The 11,486-nt window shown below is 39.4% G+C and overlaps 1 pseudogene; it reads left to right on the top strand.

The window, feature by feature from the left end:
• The first annotated feature begins 5,900 nt into the window (after nucleotides 1-5,900).
• On the top strand, nucleotides 5,901-6,019 carry LOC145416061 (5S ribosomal RNA; annotated as a pseudogene).
• The last annotated feature ends 5,467 nt before the right edge of the window (nucleotides 6,020-11,486 follow it).

The raw sequence follows: 11,486 nt of genomic DNA, 5'->3' as shown, positions 1-11,486 counted from the left end.
TATATATATATATATATATATATATATATATATATATATATATATATATATATATATATATATATATATACACCGGTATATACTCTCTCTCTCTCTCTCTGTGTATATATATATATATATATATATATATATATATATATATATATATATATATATATATATATATATCAGCCTTCCTTCCACCTCCCAAGATGGATGGAAAGCTGATGACAGGGAGAACTGGAGCTACCGTTTCATCAGCCCTCAGGACTAGTTCCTGACCATCCCCCTTTGCTGACCTTTTTCAGTGTCTCAGTAACACAGAGTGTAGGCCAGCATGCTCTCCAATACAAGCTTCGCTATTAACACCAAACTACATGCACAGTACACACTACACTTCCTTTTCCAAAATTCAAAAATAAATTATGGCGTCTGAACACCTAGCCTCGGAGTCCTCGGGGGAAGGGGGGACCATTAATGCCCCTACCTTCTGCCCTTCTCCCGGTGACCACCCGAGCTGCCTGGAACCACTGACTCACTTCTTCATTTCTGCAACATTCGCGGCTTTGCCTCTAACTTTCGCACTGTTGAGCACCACCTCTCCTCCTCCGAACCTCGCCTTCTTTTCCTAAATGAGACTCAGCTGTCTGAGGCAGCTGGCAGCAAACCCTTCTCTGTATCCTCCTGCTTTCTCTATACTCATTACAAAGCCAAAGGTGGCTGTTGTATATATATATATATATATATATATATATATACATACCTGTATATATATATATATATATATATATATATATATATATATATATATATATATATATATATATATATATATATATATATATATATATATATATATATATATATATATATATATATATATATATATATATATATATATATAATATATATATATATATATATATATATATAATATATCTATCTATCTATATATATCTATCTATATATATATATATATATATATATATATATATATATATATATATATATATATATATATATATATATATATATATATATATATATATATATATATATATATATATATATGCAACAACTTAGTTTGCTCTTGCATTCCTGAATTTGAGTCTTCTGAATTCTTAACACTCTGGCTTCGGCTTTCTTGTCATTCTCTGACTAAATATATCTACGTTGTTTACTTATCCCCTAATATTACTGACAATCAAAAATTCTCTGACGATCTTACTTCTATGATGGAACACATTCTATCCATTTCTCCTTTCTCTGATATCTCCATTCTAGAAGATTTCAATGTTCACCACCACCTTTGGCTCTCCTCTCCTTTCACTGATCCACCTTGTGAACAAGCCTTCATCTTTTCTATCCTTAATGCCCTAGAGCAGCTTGTACAGCACCCTACCCGTATCCCTGACTGCCTTGGAGAGAGCTCCAACATGCTTGACCTCTTCCTTACAACTAATCTTTGTGCTTACACTGTTAATCTTTTCTCTCCATTCTCTCCGTTGGGCTCCTCCGATCACAACCTTATTACCTTAACCTGTCTTATCGCTCCAGTAAGGCCTGTGGACCCTCCAAAGAAACGTCGTCTGTGGGACTTTGGAGCTGCAGATTGGGAGTCCCTCAGGCAGCACTTCTTTGATTTTCCCTGAAATGTTTATTTCTTCCATGGCTGGGAGCCTTCCGAGTGTGCCTTGCACATTATGGAGGTTATTCTCTCGGGCATGGAAGCATACATTCCTTTCATATATCCTTTGTTTAATGGGAGAAAGCCTTGGTTTAATCACACTTGTGCTAATGCTGTCCGCAACAAGCAGAGGGCCTATAAAAGGTATCAGAGCCAACCCACCCCTGAATTCCATCTGGTTTACGTTTCTGCCCAGAATTATGCTAAGCTTGTTCTTCGCTCTGCTAAAAATTATTTCATCCGTACTAAATGCTCTGAACTATCCAACTCGAATTCTTCCCGTTCCTTCTGGCACCTTGCCAAAAACCTTTCTAACAACTTTACCTCATCATCGTTCCCTTCTCTTTTCTACTCTGCCGGTTCTGTAGCAATTTCTTCTACTGATAAAGCAGATCTGTTTGCTCAGACTTTCTCGTCCAATTCCACCTTAGACGATTCCGGTGCTGTTCCTCCCTCACTTCCCCCCTCAGACTTCCTCATGGCTGACATTAAAATTTCTTCAGCTGATATCTGGTATTTTCTGCCACCTCAGGACTCATTACTAACAAGGCATATGGGTCTGATGGAGTCTCTCCTGTTGTCCTCAAGAACTGTGCTTCTGTGCTTACACCCTGCCTAGGTAAACTTTTTTGCCTTTGTCTATCAACTTGTTCCTTTCCTTCTTGCTGGAAGTTTGCTCTCATTCAGCCAGTCCCAAAGAAGGGTGACCATTCCCAACCCTCTAACTATCGTCCATTGCTTTAACATCCTGTGTTTCAAAAGTTTTCGAGTCAGTTCGTAATAGAAAAATCTTAAAGAATCTTTCCTATCACAACCTTCTTTCTGATCGTCAGTTTGGGTTCCATCAGGGATGATCCACTGGCGATCTTCTCACCTACCTTTCAGACTCCTGGTCATCCTCTTTTCGGGACTTCGTCGAAAGCTTTGCCATTGCACTTGACATCTCAAAGGCTTTCGATTGAGTCTAGCATAAGTCTTTAATTTTCATACTGCCCTCTTACGGTTTCTATCCTTCTATCTGTGCCTTCATCTGTAGCTTCCTTTCTGGTCATCCTATAGCCTCTGCTGTTGACAGCCATTGTTCTTCTCCTAGATCTATCAACAGTGGTGTTCCTCAGGGCTCCATCCTATCACCCACTCTTTCCCTTTTATTCATCAATGACCTTCTTAGCTGTACATCTAACCCTAACAACTCGTACGCTGATGACTCCACATTTCACCTTCCCATTCGGTTCCCGCAACGTCCACGTCAGCAGTTACTTCAACAAGCAAGGGATGAGGCTATGGCACACCTAATGTCTGACTTGGCTCGTATTTCTGACTGGGGTAAAAATAATCTGGTTGTTTTTAATGCATCTAAGACTCAGTTCTTACATCTATCAACCCGACAAATCTTCCACAGGTGTACCCACTACTGTTTAATAATATTCAGCTTAATCCTGCATCATCCTTGAATATGCTTGGGGTTTCATTCACTCGGAACTTATCTCAGAACGATCATATTACATCTAGGATACAGAAACACACTGGGTTGGTTTCCTGTATACAGAAAAGCTAAGTGTCCCACACTGGAAGACGAAAAAAGATGTATTCCAAACAGTTTCGGCTACAGCTGTCGCCCTTTTTACTAGAATCCCTATTGAAGACGTAATTAGTTTCTTGGAAGAAAAATTACCTAATTGTAACATTGATCTCGGCCTTCCACATGATGTCTTTCTCTAACTTATTAGGCTGTGTGTGCAGTGTAATGCATTTTCTTTTGGTGAACAGTTTTTCATGCAAAAGTTTGGTATGGGTATGGGCTCGCCCCTCTCTCCCTTTCTTAGGAACCTGTACATGGAATATTTTGAATCCAACCTTCTTACCACCATATCTCCTCGAAATTTAATTGGTATAGGTACGTTGATGATGTGTTTTCATTTTGGCCAGACATATACACTGACTTTGACGATTTTCTTACAAAATTAAATGCATTGGTTCCCTCAATTAATTTTAAAGTTCAATGGGAAAATAATGGTTCCCTTCCATTTGTACATGTATTTGTTCACAGGGATGAACTTGGGACACTTAGCTTTTCTCTATACAGGAAACCAACCCAGTGCAATTTGTATATACATTATTATTCATATCACCACAGTTCCACTATAATGTCAGTTACTTCTTCTATGTTCCTTAGAGCACTCAGAATCAGTAGTCCCCAACATCTGAATACGGAAAACGCTAAGATATGGAAAATATTTTTAGATCTAAAATATCCCAGTTGGTTTATAAGGCAAGTGTATTTTAAAGCCAGAAAAGTCTTTTTTGTACCTAGACCAACATCACGAAGTCAGCAAAATAAGCCATACATCATAGTTCCGTATGTGTCAAATCTTAGCTTGGTGAAGTCTGTGAGTCATGATTTGGATGTAAACATTGCATTTAGATATTCTTCCACCTTAAGATCAATGTTAGTAAAGAATAAACCCATTAGTAAAGAAACTGCAGGGGTATACAAAATTCCATGTAAAGACTATGATTTGGTTATATTGGTGAAACTGGAAGGGATTTGGACAGTAGCAACACAAGTATGCTTGTAAGATAGGCAACATAAATAACGCAGTGTACGTTCACTCTTCAGAAAACGACCAAAGAATCGACTGGAATTCTAGCCAAATATTGTACAAATGTAGTAACTTTAAGAAACGTAGGATAGTGGAAGCTGTATGTATAGAGAGATATAATAATTTTAACCATATTGAATGAATGAATAAATTAGATCCAGTGATGTGAGGATTAGTGGCAAGGTCCTTGCCGCCCCTTGTAATCCCTCATTCAGGTCGTGGACAGAGTAGAGGGAGAGTCTGGTGAGGTCACATCAGGTGTGGTTGGGAAAGCGTGTCCTCACCCTGCATATAAGCAGCTTCTCAGCATTTGTATGTACCACTCTTGGTCTGTAGATCCACTGAAGAGGGCGGCAGCTGTCGCCGAAACTGTTTGGAATACATCTTTTTTCGTCTGCCAGTGTGGGTTTTTGTGTCCTATTTCATGGTCACAATAGTGTGACTCTTCAGCATCATACTACATCTCTTGTAAAATCTGCTTCTAAGAGATTCGGTGTGCTAAGCCGTCTCCGTTCCTTCTTTACCCCTGCACAATTGTTGACTCTATACTGGGATTTTATCCGCCCATGTGGAGTACAACTCTCACGTGTGGGGACGCTCTCCACATACAGCCCTTCTCAATAGGGTGGAGTCAAAGGCTTTTCGTCTCATTAACTCTCCTCCTCTTACTGGCTCCCTTCAACCTATGTCTCTTCGCCGCACTGTTGCACCTTTATCTCTTTTATATATATATATATATATATATATATATATATATATATATATATATGTATCTATCTATCTATCTATCTATATACAGTAGGTCCCCCATTTATGCGTTTCAGTTTATGCGTTTCTCTGTTTATGTGAGCAGCAAAATATTCATTCAATAATTATCAATTTATGCGAAATTAACTAATTCATGCGGCTTGCCACACATAGTGGCCTAAATTCGGGGAGAAACGCAATTATGCTTGCACTCCCATTTTATGCGAGGCTGTGGTGGCATATTTGTGGCGGCCTCTGGCAACTCCCGCGCATGCGCCGTAGGGGGCGGACAGGGGGACAGATCATAACGCTACACCGGTGTAGACGTTATGATCTGTCCCCCTGTCCGCCCTCTACGGCTGCAGGGAGTTGCCAGAGGCCGCCACAAATATGCCATTTGTCCTCTGATCTCTGTAGGGGTAACATGATCGGAGCCTCTCGCCCTTTGTTTACAAACGCCAAATGGTCATTCCGGCGTCTCATATCATTCGTCTCAAAGCTTTCTCGGGTAGTTTTCGCCCTTAAATTAAATTAGGTTAGGCGGAAAGCAGTAAAAATTCGAATTTCTAAGGTATGAATGAGTTAGGTTGGATAAACATAATTAATCATCTGGGGACGAGTTATCTAATCTGTTAGGTGTGAGGATTGCCTTAGCTTTGAATCTTTACAGGAATGAGTCAAGCTCGTACTGTCCCGTGTATTAAACCATTTTTATCATACATATCCTTTAAATTATAAATAGTTTTGGCACACACCACCTCATTCGGTTGTGCATTCCACTGATCAATTGTCCTATTAGGGAAACTGAATTTCCTTACATCTTTATTAACTCTCTTTTTATGTTGTATTTTGCAATGTCCTCTTGCTGATGCTTCACACATATGATATATATTAATACCTCGTTGAGTACACCGCTTCCCGTCCGATCAGCGAGGTTAAGCAACGTTGGGTCTGGTTAGTACTTGGATGGGTGACCGCCTGGGAACACCAGATGCTGTTGGCATCCCTACGTGTCAAGTGGGGTTGGTGGAGGATTAGTGCCCCTCCCTGTAAAACAATTAACTCTAAGCCGTTGGCCACCCCATTTGGGATACATGGCGTCTGGCAATGAATGAATGATGTCTATTTTCTGTTCCCCTGATATGCATTTATATAGCATAATCATGTCTCCTCCTCCTCTCCTGCAGCGTTGGTAAATTCAATCTTTCAAGTCTTTCTCAGTAACTTAAATCCCTTAAGCTTGTACCCATCTTGTAGTGGCCCGTTGTACTTTTTCAATCTTATCTGTGTTTTTTTGAGATGAGGATTCCAGACTACTGTGATGCAGACTCCAGAGTTGGTCTGATGAATTTCTTCCTCAGCATATCTTCATTTATATATGTGAATGCTATTCTCATATTAGCAAGCAATGTATACATGTTTCGTACCTTCTCTGATGTGATCATCAGGAGATAGTCTGTTACTGATAATTACTCCTAGGTCCTTCTCCTTTTCTGATATGTGTAGGGTTGATCTTCCTAACTTATAATACCAATCTGGTCTTTTCTCACTTTTACCAACTTTTATTACATGACACTTATCCACATTACATTCCATTTGCCATTTATTGCTCCATTCATGAAGCTTGTTCAATTCCTCTTGCAGCTCTTTGCAAGAATCTATGTTAGTAATTTTCTTTTGAATTTTTGCATCATCTGCAAACATATTTAGATAGCTTCCTCTCTGCCTTATATATTCACTTTAATCCCCACCCAACCCCTTTTAAGTGCCATAGAGTCAATAAGTGGCTTGGTGCTAGCTTTTCCTTTTCCTTTTTTTTTCCAATTATCCAATCCAATCCCTTTAGTTTTGAGAAATCTTATATCTCCCTTAAGTTTTGAGAAATCTCACATCTCCCTTAAGTTTTGAGAAATCTCACACAAGAGTGTTAGGCTAGTCCAGTATAGTTCAAGTTCAGTCAATGTGATATAAAAATTATCCTCTAAATTTCATTTATGGAAAAGTACTTTTAACTCCAAATACTATGAAAACAGTATGCACTCCAGTAGGGTATGCTTAGTGAAGTTTCCTGTCTCTAAATTTCATTTATGGAAAAGTACTTTTAACTCCAAATACTATGAAAACAGTATGCACTCTAGTAGGGTATGCTTAGTGAAGTTTCCTGTTCACACTGTTACAGCACTTGTACTGATTCAGTGGATAATGATAAAGTAAAAACCCTTATCAGTTACGTTACTGAGATCACTTCAGATACTAGTTGTTATGGGAAATTAAAAAAAAAAAAATCCTAAGTCAGGTTATTCAGCACATTGGGTACATTACTACACATCACTGATTGGCATATTTTAATACCAATCATTTATTTAAATCTGCACACATGTGCAGTAACACAAACCCTGTCGTGTCCAGTAGCACAGGATATATTTATATACTGAACTCTCAGTGGAAATGCATTGAATACAGTAATAAAAAAAAAAAAAGCAAAAGTTAGCACCAAGCCAATGAAAATATGGCACTGAGGTGGAAGGGGGTTGGGTGGTTATTAAAGTGAAAATATAAGGCTGAGAGATAAGACACATGAAGTACAAGAGGAGGTGAATAATAATCGCCAGTACCAAGCTAAAACAATGACTACATGACACTATAATGGAAGAGGGTTTGGTGGGTATTAAAGTGAAAATGTAAGGCAGAGAGGTAAGACAGATAAAGTACAGGAGCAGAGTGGGAAGAGGGGAAGGATGGAGATTAAAGTGCCCCTTTTGCCACAAGCAGGGATACTGAGGAAGTATTCTGTCCCCCCTCCCCAGGGGGGTACTATCAATGGAAACTAAGCCAGCTCCCAGTCACGGTTATCTCACGAGTCCTTTCCCCTCGGGGAGGGGGGGGATAGAATACTTCCTCGGTATCCCTGCTTGTCGTAAAAGCCGACTAAAAATCCTTCCCCTTTTCTCCCTCAGCTTCTTGTACTTTATCTGTTCCACTTCTCTGCCATATTTTTTCAATACCCACCCAAGTTAGTGCCATATAACTTATTCATTGAATGGAATGGATTATTTAAAAAAAAGAAAAAAAAAGAAAAGAAAGGAAAGAGAGCACCAAGCCACTCAATGACTATATGGCACTACAATAGGAGTTGGGTGGGTATTAAAGTGAAAATATAAGGCAGAGAGGTGGGACAGATAAAGTACAAGAAGCAGAGGGGGAAAAGAAGAAGGATGAAGATTAAAGTGCCCCTTTTAGACGGTTTTTACGACAAGCAGGGATACTGAGGAGGTATTCTATCTCCTCCCCCCTTCCCCAGGGGGAAACTTAGTCACTGAGTGGATTGGTGCTCGCTTTCCTTTTTATTTTTTTATTTTTTATTATTCCATTCCATTTCATTCCATTCATGAGTCCTTTACTCATCCTTCTTAACCACCTGGGAGGTCTACAACTACCTGTACACTAGTTAAATTTAATACAATGAGAACTACTCAGCTACAGACCAGTATCACTGACCAGTGTTGTAAGATACTAGAAAAGCTGATAAGGGAAGTTTGGGTAAAACATCTAGAACATGGTTTGATAAAAGAGAGGCAGTTCGGTTTTAGGAAGGGAAAATCATGTGTTACTAATCTTCTAAGAAATTATGACAAAGTTAGAGAAACATTACAGAAAAGAGAAGGATGGGTGGACAGTACCTATTTAGATTTTAAGAAAGAATTTGACAGAGTACCACACCAAAGACTTTTATGAAAGCTGTACTATCAAGGAGGTATCCAAGGCAATCTCCACTGTTGGACGCAGGATTTTCTCAGAAAAAGGGAAATGAGAACAATATAAAGGGGAAATTACTCGTCATGGAGGGAAGTGTCCAGCGGAGTGCCACAGGGCTCAGTTATGTTTTTAGTATATATAAATGGCATAGATAGTAATATTGGAAATGGAAGCTATCTAAATATGTTTGCAGATGATGCAAAAATTCAAAAGAAAATTACTAACATAGATTCTTGCAAAGAGCTGCAAGAGGAATTGAACAAGCTTCATGAATGGAGCAATAAATGGCAAATGGAATGTAATGTGGATAAGTGTCATGTAATAAAAGTTGGTAAAAGTGAGAAAAGACCAGATTGGTATTATAAGTTAGGAAGATCAACCCTACACATATCAGAAAAGGAGAAGGACCTAGGAGTAATTATCAGTAACAGACTATCTCCTGATGATCACATCAGAGAAGGTACGAAACATGTATACATTGCTTGCTAATGAGAATAGCATTCACATATATAAATGAAGATATGCTGAGGAAGATATTCATCAGACCAACTCTGGAGTCTGCATCACAGTAGTCTGGAATCCTCATCTCAAAAACACAGATAAGATTGAAAAAGTACAACGGGCCACTACAAGATGGGTACCAAGCTTAAGGGATTTAAGTTACTGAGAAAGACTTGAAAGATTGAATTTACCAACGCTGCAGGAGAGGAGGAGGAGACATGATTATGCTATATAAATGCATATCAGGGGAACAGAAAATAGACATAAATGAATATATATCATATGTGTGAAGCATCAGCAAGAGGACATTGCAAAATACAGCATAAAAAGAGAGTTGATAAAGATGTAAGGAAATTCAGTTTCCCTAATAGGAGGTAGTGTGTGCCAAAACTATTTATAATTTCAAGGATATGTATGATAAAAATGGTTTAATACACGGGACAGTACGAGCTTGACTCATTCCTGTAAAGATTCAAAGCTAAGGCAATCCTCACGCCTAACAGATTAGATAACTCGTCCCCAGATGATTAATTATAACTATGTTTATCCAACCTAACTCATTCATACCTTAGAAATTCGAATTTTTACTGCTTTCCGCCTAACCTATTTAATTTAAGGGCGAAAACTACCCGAGAAAGCTTTGAGACGAATGATATGAGACGCCGGAATGACCATTTGGCGTTTGTAAACAAAGGGCGAGAGGCTCCGATCATGTTACCCCTACAGAGATCAGAGGACAAATGGCATATTTGTGGCGGCCTCTGGCAACTCCCGCGCATGCGGCGTAGGGGGCGGACAGAGGGACAGATCATAACGCTACACCGGGCTGAGAGAGAGAGAGAGAGAGAGAGAGAGTACGCTGAAGATCTCTACCAATATATTCATGTTATATCTATTTTAAGGTAAAAGTAACTGAAAATAATCGATTACTGACCACAACAGTAAGCGAAATAATCGATTACCGGAAAAAGTGAGTATAGCCCATCACTAGTGGTTGAGTGGAGTTGCCGCCAGCTGGCTGTGCGTAGCTACTGCGCCGCTTGTGAGTCAGTTTCAGAGTTGAGCGGTATTCTGCCGCTCCCGCCATTTGAACATAGTGCTTGGCTAATACTTGGCATAGTTATAGATAGCTTTGTAGAAAAAGGCCGTCATGCCCGTGAAAACGCTCAGTAAGTAAAGAAACAGCACATTTTGTTTAATGTACCTGACCATTTCAGGAGGAAAGGAGTTCACATTGAGAGAAATTATCAGCCAAAATAACCCTAGATCATGACGACCCTTGTCCAAAAAAAAAATAATAATAATCGATGTAGGGTTGGTCTTGGGAAGAGGCTGCAAAAATTACTTGATGTTAATTTAAATTACACTTACATCACTAGGATTCAACCTCTGGAGAATTAGATTAGCAGTAAATTAATATACCAATATTACACCACCTAAGCCATGTGAAAAACCTGTGGGAGGAACACAAGATTGACTTAAGGCGGGTTGGTAAAAGGATATGTACGTATTGTAAGGCTAGTTGTATGGTTAGTTGGCTCAGGAGGTAGGGAGGAAAGGGTACGTGGAAGAGAGGAGGTAGGATGGGTAGTGAGGGACATCAGCGAGCACTGTAGGATCGACACTGATGTACAGTAGCAGGGATAGGTGGGAGGTGGATGGTGGGGTGCGGTAGCAGGAAAGTATAGGAGGTGGGTGGTAAAAAACAAAAGTAGGGAGGGATAGAATGGGAGGGGGGTGAAATACAGTAACAAGAAGAGATAGGAAGTGGGTAGGAAGTTGCAGTGACAGATTTGGTCTTAGATCATTGATCTCCCAGTCAGTGTAACACCACAATGACGCTGACTTAACTGACTGACACTGACTTTGGTGACTGAGAGGAGAGTTGTGGGGAAAGAGACAATGAGAGCTTGGGGGGAAAGGTCAAGACTTGGGTGGTTCTTATGGACGTGGAGATAAGCGATGAAATAGCTATTGACAGAGACAGAACAGGGATAAATTAGAAAGCAGAAATCAGAGAGAGAGAGAGAGAGGATTTGGCCTTGAGAGGCACTGGACTAGTAACAGGAACGATGAGGTTGAGGTAAGGATGAGGAGGGAGGTGAAGATGAGACGAGTATGGTCGTGAAAGAATTTTTTTTTTTCTTCTGACTACTTCATTTCGGCCTCCTCCCGATGATTTTATTCGGTTGAGATTTTCTTTAACTTGTATT

Source organism: Coenobita brevimanus, chromosome 1 (genome assembly GCF_032717465.1).
Source record: "Coenobita brevimanus isolate Jiangsu-jjx chromosome 1, ASM3271746v2, whole genome shotgun sequence".
Taxonomy (NCBI): Eukaryota; Metazoa; Arthropoda; class Malacostraca; order Decapoda; family Coenobitidae; genus Coenobita; species Coenobita brevimanus.
Note: the sequence above shows the minus strand (reverse complement) of the source record. Positions and strands in the feature narration are given on the sequence as shown.